Genomic DNA, 15,776 nt, shown 5'->3' with positions numbered 1-15,776 from the left:
CAACTACCTGAGCTGACTCCCAGGCTTGCCTCCTCTAATCTTCCTCAGCTGCGGGAACTGCAGTTTTTCAGCTGCAGACTCAGTCTGGCGTGGTGCCTTCATCAATCCTGATCAACCTCAACCCCACCTACATGTGGTTTTGAGGGTAATACTATAATTTGAACCACCTAGGGTCTAGATTTTTCTCTCTTATCCCTTTGGGATAAAGCCCCTAACACAATTACTAAGCTGGACTGCTTTGTTACCCTCCCTGCCCCGGTACACACAAATATACTCTTTCAGTAGTATGTTTTTTCTCTCTTCCTCACCCTAGTTTCTGAGGACCCTGATTCTGCCACTTGGGGACCTGAAGCAGTAACCTACATAACACACCAGCTCAGTTCTCTGTGCAGTTAGAGCAGCCTGGCTTACAGCTGCGTGTCTGTTTGCCCTCAGACCTTGGGCTTTGGACTGCTGGCCTTTCCAGCAAGATGCAGCCCTTCGTTAGGTTAGTCTCTCTAGTGCATTCTCTGCAGATTACAACTCACTTCTTTTTCTGATAACCCACTTTCAGGCCCCAGCATGCCTTGCAGGCAAGAAAATAAGGATTTTGCCTCATATCTTCCTAAGCAATAAAATGCAGACTTCAAGTACTTGAAATAAATATGATAATAGAACAAGATGCTTAGGAGATAAATCGGTTATAACTAAGTATATTTCTCAAATGATTAAATATTTTGTCTGTAAGCCCCGTCTCTCTTATGAGCTTCTAACTGCTTTCTTAATCCCTTTTAGGACAGAGTTGGTAGGCGGTCAGAAACCTCCCATTACATAATAATCAGAGATTAGTTATTCCCTCCAGCAATGACTCCTACACTCAATGGAGATTGTGGTGATGACATTCCAGGACTCACAGGCTTCTGTCAGGGTCCCAGCCCCCAAATGGGGGAATGCCCGTGTACACTGCCCCATCAGCTCAGTGAGACACAGCACAAGGTCCTGGTTGTTATCTGAGGTTAAATGGCAATGGGGCTGAGCCAGCAGGCACTCCCTGTCACTGAGGATGCTCACAGATTGCCACCTTTTTGCTTAGACAACCTTGATGGAAAACTGACCTCCAGATTTAGTCCCTTATAATCCTTGTAAAGATTTATCACATTGTACATAATGCCATCAAGAAGACGGCTGATTTGTATCAGTTCTTACTCCTTCCATTCTTCTCCCTTTACCCAGACAGATCCTTCAACACATAAATCAGATTAGATTTCTTTCCTGATCAAAATCTCTCATGGCTTCCCCTAGCAATAATTTGGGTGCCTACGGTCCTGTATAATCTAGCTGTACCTGCTTCTCCATACTCTTTGCCCTGCCCATGCTCTAGCCACATTGGACTTCCACTCTCATTTTCATCTCAAGACCTTTGCAGTTGCTGATCCCTCTGCCTATAATGCCGTTCCTTAAGACCTTTGTGTGATTGGTTCAATCTTATCATATCTTAGTACAAATGCCATCTCCTCAGAGATGTCTTTCTTGACAAACCTAGCTAAAATAGACAGCCCCAAGACCCACTTGCTCTCTTCCCCCATTAATCTATTTTATTATCTTCATAGCACTTAGCACTCTCTGTATTTGTTATTTATGTTATTTTATTTGTTTGCTTGTTTATTTACCATTCAATAATTCATTCATGTTTATGTTTCAACAGTAGTAAGATCCATGCAGGTGGAACTTCATTTGTCTTGTTCGCTGCTTTATATTCAGTTGTCAATTAGTATTTTTGGACAAAGGATTAAATAATAATGAGGTAATGCTAGTTTTCAGCACTACTTATTTTCTAGGACTATTTAGTCTCCAAGAAATCCTTAGGTGTATCTTCTCAACCAGGCTCACATTTCACATATACCTTCTAGAAAACCTCAGATGATTTTGAAATCAAAATCTGACACATCTCTCTCAACAAATAGGACACACAATTTAATAGCTTAACTATTCTAAAATGCTAGCAAAACAGTTTCTCTAACTTCTGTGTCATTAAGCTTGCCCACATTTTAATTTTTATTACTTTTATTGAGGTAAAAATGTGTTTACATTGTGTATTACAAGTGTAGGATCTTTCCCCGCAGGTGAGGGTGCCACACCACACATGTTAAGACACCCATAGTCCACCACTGGTAGCCTCAGTTCTAGTTTTATCTCACCTTTTGTTTTGTTTTTTTATTCCACATATAAGTGAAACCATCTGGAATTTCTTTCTCCCACTTACTTCATTTAGCATAATCCCCCCCACCCAGCTCCATCCATGTTGCTGCAGATGACCAGAGTTTGTTTTTGATAGCTGAGTAGTATTCCATTGTGTACAAATACCACATCTTCCTGATCAGTTCATCTTAATTTGGGCATTTAGTTTATTTCCATAGCTTGGCTATTGTAAATAGGGCTACAGTGATGTGGAAGTGCATGTTTCCTTTTGAATTAGTGTTTTGCATTCTTTGGGTAGCTGTCTAGAGTGGAATTGCCTGCAATTATGAGAAAGAAATTCCCCAAACTTCCTCTGCTAAATGCTTACATTTTCTTGCAAATTTATAAGGTCAAATAATGGAAGTGGGATTATGAAAAGCTCAAAATATTGTGCAAATTAAAAGCACATGTGCATTTCAGAGATTTTTCACTGATTTTGAGAAATGGGCTTTCTTATAAGAAAGTATTTAAATACAAAATAGTGGCCAATAATTCTCAAATATATATAAATCATATATTTTTAATTGATTTCTGTGCAGTTAGTTATGCAGGTGTATCAGCAAGAGGTTGATCAGAAGCAGAGACACATTAATGGAATTTGACTACATGCAGTTATGGGAGCTGGTTAAGTTATGTAGGTATGTTGCAACAGTGGCTGGTGTTGGGTCTAAGCAGGGAGATGTAAGAAAGTAGAGATGGGCATAAAGTGTGGGAGGTTCAAAAACAGGGAAAAGCCATGAGGATGGGCTGGAACTTGCATCTGTTTCTCACTGGAACTCATGGTGGTCTCTGACTGCTTCCTGATTTGATGATGTAGATGACTACAAAAGAGCTGGTGTACTTTGCCATGCAGTAGCTGAAGCAGGAGATATAGAAAGAGCTGGGAGAATTGAGGCCTACATATTACCCTTTGCCAACAAGGTGACTCCCCAGATCTTTGACAATGTGCATGATGTGAATTGTAGCTGACTCAGCCAATTTTCCCAGCATTACCAAGGTGGCTGCTTGTCTCCCACCTTCTAATCTTGAATAAATTTCCCTTTTGGCCATTCTTTACACAAATCATGCAGGGAAACTTAGTTCACCTACGCTAATTTCACATAGCTCCAAGTCACCATAGTTGGAAGCAGAATTCACTAACTTCTACAGCCCTACAGCCACAAATATAGATATTTCTTTTTTTTTTTTTATTTATTTATTTGTTTGTTTGTTTTGTTTATACATGCACTGGGCACAGTCAGAAGCGCGGGAGGGTGAGAGAATTCACCAGAGCCAGAGCAGGGAGCAGAACAGGCAGAAGGACCGAAGTACACTGCTGAGGGGAGCAGCGGGCGGCAGGAGAGGTCTGCGCGCCATGTGGGACCCTCCTCTGGTGGCCGGGGAGCAGCCGGGGATCGAGCCGGCGCCGCAGAGGCCGCGGGCAGCTTGGCAACCCAGCGCTCAACCGCTGCGCCACCAGGGAGGCCAATATAGATATTTCTTTGAAGCTCACTGATCCATATAGACCAGGGAACTGGTTTAGATTAGCCTCCAACCATGCACTTTACCTTTAGATAGTCACTTAAACATCTTGACATGAAGATATTGGATTGGCTAATTAGGGCATTTAGATAACTAAATGGCTTTCCAATTCCATGATGTTTTGACTTTAATATTTCACTTTTTTAATTAAAAAAGATATAGAAGATCTTTGATAGATGTGTCTGCTTATATGCTAGTACTAAATCTGTGATGTTATAAAACACTTGTTATTCTTGGAGGTACTCATGGAAATCATTGTGGATGAAATGACGTGATGTATGGGAAAGAAAGAAGCGCCAGGGGGAGAAGAGAGTAAACATGACACACAATAGGCCATAATTAATAATTGCTGAGGTTCAGAGCCCTTGAATGTGGGCAATGAATTCATTAGACTAGTCCCTCAACTTTTGTACATGTTTGAAATTCTCCTTAATAAAGTATTTTTTATAAAAAAATTACATGCTAAAAAATTTTGGTTGTTACATTTTTCCCCATTTTTTTTTCCTTGCTTAAAAAAATAAGGTATGATGGATCCATTGTAATATCCCAGGAAGACAGTCACCTACCCAAGTCAATTTCTATCCACTGGTTTCCATTCATTACTCTTCCCTACCCTGACCCCCCACACTTGCAGACAGCAGAACATTAAAACATTTATGCAAAATGTAAAACAGGGATCATGCTCAGCGAAATAAGCCAAAAAGAAAAAGAAAAATACCGGATGGTCTCACTCATAGCAGGAATCTAGAAAACTTAAATAAGGGACCAGGAAAATGAATCACTATAAGAAAGTGAAAATCAAAATCAACAAAAAACTATGAACCAGAGACACTTTTTGGGGGGTGGGGGCCGGGAGGGGAGGGATTGGGGTCAGAATGGGGCGTTTGCAATTGTATGGGGGAATATAAAAATAAAATTTATTATTAAAAAAAAAAGAGAAAAGCAAAACAATAAAAAAAAAATAAAACCAAAAAACAAAATGTAAAACAACTCCCCTATTTTCAGTGAGGTGCTTCACCATTGCCACGGCAATCCTGTCCCTCACCCTCATCCAAATGCACCAGATAATAAACTGCCTGTCTTGTGTCTGTTGGGGGGAATAGTCAGCTTAACCATTTCTTATAAAGAGTCTGTTTTATCAGCCTCTTCCAATATCCCAGCCTGATTGACTTGGATGTGAGGCAGTGTGAGGAGACACTGTTGGGACTCTGTTCTGGACTCAATCGAGTTCTGAGAATTTTCATCTTGTAAAATCTTATCTACATAAGGTCTGATTTTCTCATCTATAATTATTTTTTCCTTAAGTGGTGCCATTTTTATCCTGCATTATAAACTTTTAAGAGTTTAATGGATGCTCGAGATAAATGCATTTGTTTAATCCAGTCTCTTTAGCTGGAAATTGCTGCAGATTGTTTTATTCCCCTTGTTTTCATAGAACTCATTTCAGGAGTTTTATATGCATCTACCATTCCATTCTGTCTTTCTTCCTCATATAAATTGGCCATGTATCTTGAGCCATGCCCGCCTGGACATGCCAGGCTCACCTGCTGAACCAGATTCCTGCTTTTAGAATCTTTTTGATCAGTCCTGTCTCTCCTGACATGGGTAATGCCTCATTGGATAGAATTATTATTCTAGCTTAACCAAATCACTCAGTGATTATTACCATCAAAAGCATTCAGATGCATTATGGGAGATTACTCTTATCTGTGGTAAAAGCAGAAGCCAGGGTAATGCTACCTTCTGGAAATGCCAAATCCTGTCTAAGTAATACAGGCACCTACTGTGACTTCACTTGTGTACATTTGCGGTCCAGTGAAAGGCAATTGTCTTTTTCTTGCAGGGATAAAAGGTCCCTTCTAATCATTTCTAAAGTAGTATGTAAAACATCTTTGCAGTGAATGACACTTGCAAAGCTTTGTGGAGCGGGAAGTCCAGGAAAAGGAGGAGCCACGGCATCAGAAGCTTTTCAGGGCCCAGGGGTTTGGGGTCCCCATCCACCTCCTACCTTCACCTGGATCCGCAAGCTCCAAACACAACCCCCATTCTGTTGAGATCCAAAAAGGATGGTGATGCTGTGCCAGCAAGGCTGCCCTTGCAATGTTCTCTTTAAAGTCTCTTCTTTGACTTAGGCAGTCATTTTCACTATAGAGTAGTTTTCACATAGCAATTAAGGCTAAATTCTTAAATGAAGAAAGTCCCCAAAGTTTGTGGACTCCCGTTTTTGCCTGTTTACATCTTGCAATATCAGAGATAAGACTTATGATTATAATAGTTTTTTCTTCACATTTTTTGTTTCTGCCTCTTTCTATGCTTCTCTTCCATAATTATATAATATTCATTGCAATCCTAGTATTAGAGATTTTTTAGAAAAATGGTAAGATAAGTTTGTTTTCAAGGAGTTTACAGTCAACACAATAATATTGGACTTTGAGGCTACCATTCCACTTGGAAGAGGAGGAAATATTTCAAAATATGATTCTATATTTTCATTTCCCTTTTCATTTTAAGTTTTGCTCTCCACTTTCTGTCCTGTTTTGTTTCTGTACAAAAATATTATCATACACAAATCTTCCAAATTCATTTTTTGTAACTCCTGTGCCACCCACATTTGCTCAGGTCCCGGCCCCTCTGTTTCCCTCCTCACAGACAGATGTATCATCTTTGGTTTGGGTTTGTTAATCCTTAATTAGGAAGTTTGCCTCAAACGTGCGTGCGTGCGTGCGTGTGCGTGTGTGTGTGTGTGTGTGTTTACTCTTCCTTTCACCAGAAATACTACGGACTGCAAATGAACGTCTCATCTGGTTCATATTTCTGTGTGCACGACTCATGGGATTGCAGTTGGTTTCTTCCATTATCTTAATTGAATCCATCTTCTACATCTAAACATTTTTAAAGGAAATACGAATTGTGCAAGAGTAGACAAAAACCTTGCGTATGAGACCTCTTTTTGTTAATTGGCTGGGTATACCATGCTACTCGGGCATGGTTTTGCCTCAGTTTCCCAATCCTGGGAATTCCTTTTAGTAATGGCTCTATTTATTTCATTGATGTTGAAGAGAAGAGCTACATGAATAGGCCTGATAGGTTGCCATTTCTGCTAAAACCACTTTTGAGTTCGTGGACTGTCATGAAGGCGGATCCCCATTGCCATGAGCAAGAATAGGTGATGTTGTATATTCTGTGTAGTTCAGTGTTTGCTTTGAATTTATTAATCAGCTAAATGCCTGCCTTATTCAGGCAGAAGTTTTAATTTGATGAGATAAAATAAACTTAAGAAAATCCAACTTATGGCGATAACTTCCTTCGGTTTCTAATTTCCTCTCATCTTTCCACACTACATCTTTGCGTCGGTATGCATGTATTATTTTCCACCTACTTAAGGTGAAAGTAACTTGAAAAAAGTCTGACAATGAGGGTAAGCTTTTCTCCTCAAATAAAAATATCTGGATCCTAAAATTTATAGGGAAGGAAAATGAGAGGTAACATTTCCTCTATATTAAGGTGAGTTTTTTCAAATAACTGAACCATGGGAAAAAACCTTGGATAAGGATGGACTACTGTTTCATAAAACTGAGGGGTACTATAATATTTTAAGAATATTAGTCAATTTACCATGATCTGGTTTGCACACAGATTTTCAAGAAAGGACATGAAATTATGCATATCATTCTTCACAAGGCAATCAGTCATCTTTTAAAACATTAATCAGACGGTGTCTTATTTCTCCTTAAGATCTTATATAAGGCCTTTTCTACTGTATTTAAAATGGAATCCAAGCTACTTCTTCTGACCTTCAAGATCCAGTGTCAATCGATACTAGCCTACCTTTGCCGTGTTTTCTCTCACAAGTTTCCTTTTGCTTTATATTCTCCTACATTGGCTCACAGATTCATTTATTCACTTAATAAATATACTTTGAGAACCTAGAATGTGATACTGTTCTGTACACTGTAAATACCACTAAGAACAAACGCAGCAAGTCTTCACCCATATGGAATTGGTATCCTAGTGGAGGACAGATAATAAAGAAAACAATATGTAATACTTTAGGGAAGCCCCAATCAAAGCAAATACAGCATGAACTGCAGGGCAAAGTTAGAGGAAGATACCTTTTGTTTGGGTGGCTAGAGGAGGCCTCTTAAAGGAAATTTCAGAAAAGGCTAATCATGAGCGTGAAATGAAAGGATGAATCATGACCTGGTGGAAAAGCATTCTAGCCAGAGGGAATAGCAAATGCAAAGGCCCTGAGGTAGATATGAGTTTGTGAGTTTTATGGTCAACAGATGTGGAAGAATTAGTGGAAAGGAATGAGGGAGGGAAAAATAGAGGGTGAGATCAGAGAGATTAACAGGCAAGACCATGTAGAAGTTTGTGGATCAGGAGTTGGATGTTATTCTATTAAGTTAGGAATAGACTTTAAAAGTGTAAGAGAGATATCTGGTGAGATATATGGGGAATGTTGGAAATAGATTCTGGGGAACTAGAGAGTATTGTTAACTGAGACAAAAGCAAAAATTGGTTGTATAATGTTCTTCAAACCAAGTGAATGCAGATTTTCAAGATGAAGGAAAGTAGTCAACAGTGCCAGTGCTGTGAATCATGTCAAGTGAGGTGTGTTAAAACTGGATTTGGGGGCCTCCCCGGTGGCACAGCGGTTGAGCGCTGGGTTGCGAAGCTGCCCGCGGCCTCTGTGGCGCCGGTTCGATCCCAGGCTGCTCCCCGGCCACCGGAGGAGGGTCCCACATGGCGCGCAGACCTCTCCTGCCACCCGCTGCTCCCCTCAGCAGTGTACTTCGGTCCTTCTGCCTGCTCTGCTCCCCGCTCTGGCTCTGGTGAATTCTCTCACCCTCCCGCGCTTCTGACTGTACCCAGTGCATGTGTAAACAAAACAAACAAATAAATAAATAAATTTAAAAAATGCCTCTATTTAAAAAAATTTAAAAAAAAAACAACTGGATTTGGCAAGATGGAGGTTCATCTTGACAAGAGTGACTAAAGTGTAGTGGTGGAGTTGAATAGAGTGAAATGATGTTATTTAGTAACTTAATAGCTAGGTAAAAAGTACATTGAATGCAAAAAAAAAAAAGATTAAAAGAGAAACCCAATATTCTTCTTATGTTTATCAGTGTACTAATGTTAAAATGAAAATAGATGTGGTTGCCAGAATTAAAGTTCTTTATTATAAAATAAAATACTATAAAAATATTAAATATTATAAATGAACGCAGTGGGGGGGGGGCTTGTGATGTAGGGAGGTGCTCATGCTCACAGGCAGTGCGGAGTAAATAAACTCTACAGTGGTTCTAATGCCACATGACCTGTGTTCAAATCCTCACTCTTCAGCTGTGTGACCTTCACTCAACCTCTTGAGTTTTGGTTTCTCTGCATGGCATAGAGGGACGAGGTCAACAACTTGCTGCTAGACTTTACTGAAATGATGTTTTCAGAAAGACTGTAGCACACTCAGAGTCATCAGGAAGTTGTGTGAACATTCCATCTATGTCACTGATTGCTGGTGCTCGCACAAAAGGAAAAGGTGTCTGTTGACTTGAATTTCTTTTATCTTGGAGAAATAAGACTAGGTTAATTAAAAAATGTTAGCTTCAGCTTCATCCAAAGGTAGGTAAAGAAATAGTCACCGCTCAGAATGCTTTCCCTGGAAGCAACAATTCCATTGTGTTCTTTTTGAAGAGAATCAGAATCAATTAGTCTCCCCTTCCCCATCCTTCTTTTAATCCTCCTTTACATTTCGATTTTCTTCCATATTTCTATCTCCTTTTTTTTTTTTCTTTCTGATTTTACAGTGAAGACGGTACCTTGGAATTTCCTGTCAAGTGACATCTTAGCTCACCTCTGGCTGCTCCTGCGTCCCTGTAGCTGAGGGCTGTTCTCATATATAGAGAGAGTGACTAAATACAAGGATAGACCTTTGTGGAAAATGTTGACTTTATGTTCTCTTCTAAACTCCTCTCTTTTCTCCACCACTTTTTTTTTTTCTTTTTGCAAAGTATCAGTGTAGTTGGGAAATTTGACAGCTTTTTGTAGAACTGCTGACTTTCTGCCCTTCTGGCTCCATTCACAAAGGTGTCCCGATAATATTCTTCTCTCTCCTGCTCTGACATGCTTTCCAGCAGCTGGTCCAGCTGCACAGCACTGTTCCTCCATGGTCATTGCTCATGAGGTAGAAAGCATCCATGTCCAGCAACAAATGATGTTTCAAGAGCTGAGTGCTACAGTGTTTGTGGACATGATTGCTCTCCTGTGAGTTGTGGCTTGGGCTGCTGCTTTTGTTTATTGTTTCATGGAGGTAAATGAATCTGTAGAGAAAAGATGTGTCCAGGATGTCCCTGGAGCAAGGTTATAGTCTCTGTGCCTAAGTTGTGTTTGTGACATTCAGCTGCTGAAGAGGAAGGAGATGGGCTGTGCTGAGGACTGACTGAGAGGGGCAGGAGGAGCTGGGACTCGTTCACTGATGGAAGCTGGGCCTTCTCTGCCTCTTGGAGTGAGGCATGTGCATGTATTCTGGGTAGCCTTCAAGTGCTTACACGAACTTGACAAGCACCTGTGATTTATATTTTGAATCTTGTCCAAGTTTGTGCAGCAAACTTTTAGTTTAGTCTGTGGGGGAGATTTTGTGTTTACTGTGAAAAGCTGCTTGAAAACCAAATGATGTAAGTTGATGTGTAATTGCTGAGTTGTTTTTACATGAAGGAATAATGAAGTTCTAGAAACATGTGCTCAAAGCTGGTGTTGAAGTTCTTGACTAGGAAATAGACTGGGATGGGATAAACCTGTGAACTCTGAAAAGTCCTGTCTACTTGCTTTTCATTTTTCATCCATGCTTCATAAAGCAGTATCTGCTGTATAAACCCATCCATGGTTCCAGATCCAGGAGCTTACAGCAGCTTGAGAGGTGGAGGGACATCAAGTGGCAAATACTGAGTTTCATGATTTCAGTCAAATCTTACAAGAAAGACTCACCTTTACAAAATGAATTGCATGGAAGGAATAACTCATTTTAAAAATCGCTACAGCAAATTATAACTAAAGGAAATACTGTGAATTTTAAAAACAATGCAGCCTTTTTCAAACACAAATGTGCAGGTGTTAGCCTCACAATGTTTTGTAAAAGAACAAGCAAATATATTTGTTTTTTCAGCTGAGTCACTGGGTCAAATGAAGATTTTAATGTTAGTTTTATTTTCTTTTTGAGGCAGCATCGATAGCTTTAAATAACCAAACTAAATTTATCCAACATTCTATAGAACACTAGTCAACAAAGACTAAACTGTTTTCAAAACCCTATGATAAATCAACTTTATGTCCTTCATGTGAGAAGTTCTTTGTTTTTAGAGGATAAATCTCAAGGACTACTCTGTTTGCTATTTTCTACCTAAAATGAACGATGATAGCAACAGAGAAACAAGACCAAAGTTCCAACCCCAAATGTCCAACAACTCAAATACCAGATGGTTCTTATCTCATAAACTCATATAGAAATCAAGAAGTCACATCAGTACACAGGCCTGTTGGTTTTTGTTCTTTGTCCTGTCTCCACCACTTGTAATCTATAAATTTTCCCTAGAGGGGAAATAAAGAAGACTCCTCCTTCTACATTTGTATCTACTTTTGGAACGGATGGGAATTCTGCCTTTTCTCATGAAATTGTGAAATGTGGTGGCTGATGAAAAGCACCCAGTTGCAGGGAATCAGATTCTACAACAGATGCTTTTTTTTGGCCCTTGAAACCTTGTTGAGGGAACCGTGTTGGGAGTACCCTCTGCTCTGAAGTTCCTGGGGCTTTTTGGGAGATACAAACTTTTGGAGCCTGAAGTAGAAGGTATGTGAGCACTGACACTAATTCTTGCTTCGTTTTTCTGGATTGAGAGCAGTTTTCTGATATAGGGTGTAATCACCCTTGGGAAAGCCCACTCTGGAGATGGTAGAAAGAAAGAATTCTAGCTAGTTCTAGATGCCTCTGATAAATAAGCTATACAGGTTTGAGGACTGGACTGCTCCCATTTAACAAAGAAAAGCCATTTGAGAGCTTGAGGCTATTTGGGATGCTCTCCATAGTTTAAATGGTTTTAAATGATCACAAAGCTTCATGTTCTCTTAAAACCCCCTTCCAACAGTACTAATTAAGATAATACATGGCGATTCCATTTCTTAAGGATTTCTTTAGATAAGATGTTCCTGACTTTTCCCCTGCATACTCTCAAAGTTAGAGGGTTAGTAAAATACGGCTTGTGCTGCCCATTTGCAGGGTGTAGCGATCATTCCTACTATGTTTTAGTAATATCTCTTTTTTTTTTTTTTCTGGGGCATGTGTCTTGTTTCATTCAGTAGCTGTCAAGCACCTGCAAAGCAGAAGCTGTGTTATAACCCTTTTTTAACTGTCCCAGAAGGGGAGGTGGAGCTTAGAGGGCTCCCTCCTGAGGAAGGGGTTACCATTGAGGAAGCAGTGGGGCTGAGGACGAACCCACCTCAGCTCTCAGTCCTACCTTGGCAATTTCTTTATCACCATCCAGGACTTCATGTGGTCTCTGGAGTTGCATCGGTGACATGTTTATTCACCTTTACCACAGTTCCACTTTATACTCATGCGCAGGAATAAACACTGGCTGCCTCTCTGGGGAGCTAATATTGTCCCACTTTAGCCATTATCTTTCCTGCTTTTTGCTTCATGTTTTGACTCATGGCAGAACTAAAAGAGATTTTTTTCCCCCTAGATATGGCAAACAACAACAACAACAACAACAACAAAATAAAACCAAAATAATAAATAAATAACCAACCAAAAGCCCTTTAAACAATCTCTGCTTTCCGGTCTTTACTAAAAATGTTGCTAGCAATAATTGATATCTCCCAATAAGAAGACTGACTGTGTATGTATATATATATACATACACCCCTCCACACACACATACATATTATTATATATATGTAATCCTTTTCAGGCTTTCTGTTCTCATTCATGCTTGCAGCGGGAGAGACAGGAGAGGTCTGCTGCTCCATGTGAGTGCTCCCTGGTCAGCCGGGGATCCAACTCATGCTGCAGAGGCTGAGAATTGCTTCATAGTGCAGTGCTTAACCCCTTGCGCCCCCAGGGAGGCCCCCTCTTTTTGTTCTTTAATGGGAACAAGCATATTTCCATCTCAGTTTCTGAATTTTCTGATGCCTTTGCCTGATCCACTTGGAAATTCTCCTCACTCAGTTTCATGTAACTGTTGTCAGCTTCTCAAGAAGACTTATATGACTACCTTCTCTGCCACAGCACTCATAGCATTTACTGCCATCTGGCATGACCTTGTTCATTTGCTTACTTGTTTATTTTGTGTCCCCTCATGAGAACATAAACTTCTGGTCAGCAAGAACCTTACCTAGTATGCTTTCTGTTCTGCCCCTAGCATGTGGAACAGTTTGTATTGTACATATATACAATTCTGTCTATCCATCTATTTATCCATTTATTATATATATATATATATATATATATATATAGCTATACCATCTATGGTGTAGCTGTTCTGCAGTTTGAATAAATGAATGAATTACCAAATATTTATAACATATATATGAAATATTCTCAATCGAAGAAAATGAAGAAATGCAGATTAGGGAAGTAAGTTCCTTGTTGTTGCAGTTCCAGCATATGGAAATTTTTATGTCATTGATTTTATCAGATTTTCATAATCGTCAATATTCATTTTTATCTTTATCATTGTCATAGCTCAGAAGAATCACCTTGGAGAATAAACGACTCATGAACTTAACCTAAGGACATGTACTCATTCATTTATTTATGTCCTGACATGCTCTAGTAAAATTTCGGCTGGCTCAGAAATGCACACATTGAAGCTATATCTATTCATGGTCAAATAAGTAAAAAAGGAAAAGTATCCCAAAAGTAGATGAGATTAAAAATATAGGTTGAAGCTAGGAATGAGATTGGTACATGAAATTCTTGTTGGAAACTCTCATGCATATTATGGGGGTGAGCTGCAATATTGGCTTTAAATTTTCTGGACATGGAAGAATACTTAAATTTTTCAGTGTTCATATGACAAATATGAACCAGTTATTCAAAAGCAGACCAACTTTGAGATCCTAGAGACGTATCCATGGTTTTATCACAAAGAAAACTCTGTGTGATGTGAGAGCAATAAACTCTACAGCATCTGTCTTTTTTGCATGTTATGTAACGAACACCAAAGCTCAACTGAATAAAAAACAATTCAATGAGGACCCCAAAGGCAATTCGGTGGGGCACCAAAATGATGCTGTTCAGTTTTCCAGCTTTGTTATTCTCTCACCAGGCTGATCCGTACCAACTAGCATTTGATACAAGGAGGGTGGTGTGCACGTGCACACACACACACACACACACTCTCTCATACACATGAACCTTCTGTTAACTGCCTGGAGTATAAAGACCTGATGCTGGTTAGTTACATAATCATAAATTTTAACAAAACTCCAAATAGGCTAGTAGACCTGGCAAAGGTCATTGGATTCAGGATAGAAAATCTTCTTGGATTATAGTTAGATTTTAAGAGTTATGAATGTTTTCATGTGTGCAATGGGGAGTATTTTAGAACAAATTTCCTTGTCATATTCTTCTACCGCCTCATGGCAGACTGAGCCACTAGCTCCATTCACTTGATGCTGCTTAGAAATAGTTGTTTTTCCCTCATAGTTTATGGACAGTGGGGCATTTCATTATGGGCCTGGACTGACACGTCATCCAATCTTATGTGAGAAGTGATTTAATTTTTTCTAAATTTATTGAATCACCTGGATGATTCAAAATATTAAATGGTTCTAATAAAATTTCCCTACACAAGTAAGTCATTTTCAACAGTGGATGGAAAACCTTTGGCATGTCAAGTTATGTACAGTTACTGGGAAATAAGTCAACGAAACACTAATCAGTTCACTTAGGAATTAATAACATCAGCCCCAAGGCTACAAGAACCATTGAGACTGGGCTTCCTCTGTGAGGGGCACATGGTCTCTCTGAACTGGTACTAGAGTGTATTTCATCAGATAAGCTGTCAAATGCTCCATAGAACATGCCTTGGAGAATTAAGCTTCCCCTGTTCATACAATTTTATCAGACACTAGCAAAGTAGATTTTCCAGTAAAACAGGAAATTGCCCTAAGGCCATGCTTTTGAACATTTATTCAAGATGTACTTTAAATGCTGTTTCAGCTGTCATTTTTTGCTATCGGCAGAAATGTCTTTGCTTTTGTTGTAGATGAGCAGTTCACTTTAATCACCAAAAATCAACTAAAGTGCGGGAAACAAGAGCTGTAAATTAGAGTGTGCGCAAGAAGCGGTGAAGGTAGATAGGTTTTGACGCAAAAACAGTTCACACTGATTTGGAACCACAGTTAACATCCTGAATTAGCAACAAAGAAATTCATGCATTTCTTTATTAAGGTCAGTAAGGTATACTGTACCATAATGTGTACAGAAAGAGTGTAGCATATATTCTAGACTGCCAAATTTCAAATACCAGTACTAACCTTAAGATTTTGAACAGATTCCTTAACTATTCTGTACCTCAGTTTCCTCATCTGTAAAATAGGAAGAATTACTTAATACATGGGACTACTGAGCAGGTTAAGTACACCACTTATTAAGCATATAGTTATTTGCTATTGTTACTATAACTATGTGTAAGGAGTCATGGAAAGTAGTAAATTATGAATACAGTGACTATATAGCAGCTTGTCAAATTTAATAACTTCTAAAAGCAATATCAATATAAGATTTTAAGAACCAACATAAAATTTCCAACTTTCTTTAAGGAGGTACAAACTGTGTGTTTCAGAAATAAGGATTGAACACATGACAAAAGAAACAATTTTCAGTGACTAGAACAAGGACAGTTATACCTTCATAACTTTTAGTAGAAAATTACCTCCTGGTAGATGGTAAAATGCATACAAAGCATTTTATTACACAAATATCATAGTGAAAAAGTTATTTTCCATTTCATTATTTTGGATCTAAATCAGCATCCAGG

General features: G+C 39.1%; 1 long non-coding RNA gene across 1 annotated transcript in view; it reads left to right on the top strand.

Annotated features, from left to right (window-relative positions):
* Positions 1-11,368: 11,368 nt before the first annotated feature.
* LOC129146873 (uncharacterized) overlaps positions 11,369-15,776 on the top strand; it is a 286,809-nt gene continuing 282,401 nt past the window's right edge. The window contains exon 1 of the long non-coding RNA XR_008554188.1: positions 11,369-11,581. This is a non-coding gene — a long non-coding RNA (uncharacterized LOC129146873). The remainder of the gene's footprint in view (positions 11,582-15,776) is intronic.

The sequence above is a fragment of the Talpa occidentalis genome, unplaced genomic scaffold, assembly GCF_014898055.3.
Source record: "Talpa occidentalis isolate TD23 unplaced genomic scaffold, MPIMG_talOcc4v2.1 talOcc4.5, whole genome shotgun sequence".
In the NCBI taxonomy this organism is placed as follows: domain Eukaryota; kingdom Metazoa; phylum Chordata; class Mammalia; order Eulipotyphla; family Talpidae; genus Talpa; species Talpa occidentalis.
The sequence above is the reverse complement of the archived record's forward strand: the minus strand, read 5'-3'. Positions and strand labels throughout refer to the sequence as shown.